This window comes from Vigna umbellata, chromosome 1 (assembly GCF_029865625.1).
Source record: "Vigna umbellata cultivar VRB3 chromosome 1, Vumbellata_1.0, whole genome shotgun sequence".
Lineage (NCBI taxonomy): Eukaryota > Viridiplantae > Streptophyta > Magnoliopsida > Fabales > Fabaceae > Vigna > Vigna umbellata.
In genome coordinates, this window is record NC_142165.1 from 54,636,160 (window position 1) to 54,638,394 (window position 2,235).

Consider the following 2,235-nt stretch of genomic DNA (forward strand, 5'->3'; position numbering starts at 1 on the left):
ACTTAAGAAGACACACCTTCTACTCGACAATTATAAAACTTTATTGAATTCAAATTGGTCTATTGCATGAAACTTTTATCTCGAGGTCTTTTTCAGTCATGGACCATGAAAAAGAAGCAATGGTGAGGTCCATACATAACTTTGTTCCCTCTTTGTGTGAAGGGAATTTATGTGTATATTAGCTTGCTATGGAGGCTACAAAATGGCTTCATAGATACTAAACTTCCACTTGCTGCAACGGATCTAGCTCGGCTGTCGTTTATTAGATTATAGAGTTTTGTTTGTCATTTTGTTAACTTTTCTACCGAAAAAAATTAAGTTTCTATTCTAAAAAAATGACATGTTTGCATGTTATCTACTTACTATCATGTTTGCATAGATATTATGTCTAGAAATCATGCTCTTCTTGTCCTTTTTTTTCCTATTCTCTTTTCGAGTGAATATACAATTAATAAATGTACTGCAAGATAGTGATATGGTTAATTTGTGTATATGAAAAAATTGGGATTCCTGGGTGCTGATTTTGTACTATTCTTGTTGCCTCTCTTATAATTTGTTATTTAATACATAATTTCTATATAAATACTAGTTATTTATAGATAATAATACTAGAAGTGTCACTAGAAGTGTAATTTGATGTGTAGTAATGTTAATTTTTAATGTTTGAGAGGTTTATTTTCTTACAATTTTTTTAGAGGGCATAAATCTTATGGAAGTTTTTCTTATAATATTGGATATGCTCTTTTTGTGGCGATTTAAAACACTGCTTGAAAATTGAAAGTTTGGATTAAAAATATAAATTTAGGTACTCTTAAAAAATAAAATTATAAAAGGTATCTATACTAGTTAAACTTAGCATTTTTTTTTCTCATTGTGGACATGACTCATCCATGTTCTAAGATTTCATTTTAGATTAATTAGGAAAGAAAATTAGAAAAGTTTTATAAAGATGTTATTTATGATGGTAATTCATAGGTCAACTATATAAGTGAATATGATATCACTTATGAGTGCATGAATAAAGAGTATGCAATTCAAAACAGAAGAATTAGAAGTATGATTAGATAAAATGTTCTTACAACTGAAAACAATTTCTTATTTTCTTTGTTTACAATTTCTTGAAAATAGAGCAAGAATACATTTTAGTATTGTGCAAATAATAAAAAATATACAAAAGGACATGAATAGCAAGGGTGTTGCTCCCTCCACCACCACACCCTTCTTCCTTCACCTCCCATTTACTATTTTGCCCCTAAGTAAAATTTTATTTTTAGGGTTATTTTTTAATTTTACCCATTCACAACCTATTCCACTAATAACCTATTCTAGTGTCTCGTACATGAGTAAAATATTTTTCTTTCATTTTAACATTATATTTCTTCCTCTCTTTCTTTTACAAGTTGCAAAGGTTGGTAGTGGTGGAAAGAATTATCAAGCAGTCTCCCTCTCGTGGTGCAGTGTCGCTCTCGTAGTGCAGTGTGTGGAGTGGTGCAGTGTGTGTTGCTTCCTCAAGGTGCGTATTCAAATAAACCTTCAAATAAAACCCTAAAATAAAAAACGTAAACTTTAAGACATCCTTCAACGGATGTCAAAATCCTTCAACGGATGTCAAAATCCTTCAACGGATGTCAAAATCCTTCAACGAATGTCAAAATCCTTCAACGGATGTCAACATCCGTTTAAGGTAAAACGGATGTCGACATCCGTTTTTCCTTAAACGGATGTTGACATCCGTTGAAGGATGTCACCTTCGTTTAAAAGTTACGTTTTTTATTTTAGGGTTTCTTTTATTAGTTTATTCTTTATTTTGGAAATATTTTAATAATTTAATTTAAATGTTTTGATTTATTATTTTTGAATATATTTTTAATGTATTTTAATAATGTAAAGAAAATGAAGAAGAAAGAAACGGAGGAGGAGAAGTGAAACGGAGAAGACAGATTGGGTTGCAGAGTAAAACGAAAGACAAATTATTAAATGAAAATGAGAGATGGAAAGATTGGGTGCAGGAGTAGAGTAGGAGAACTAGATTTGAAATAAATTAAAATAGTAAAAGTAAAAAATTTTAATCTGAGGATATAATTGGAATTAAAATAAATTGGGGAGGTGGAGGGAGAAAGATGTGGTGATGGAGGGAGCAACACCCGAATATCAAATATCAACAGCATTTGAAGTCCAATTGGAGAGCTGGAGACTTTTCAATCGTGGTAAAAGATAATTTGAATAAGAAAAGAG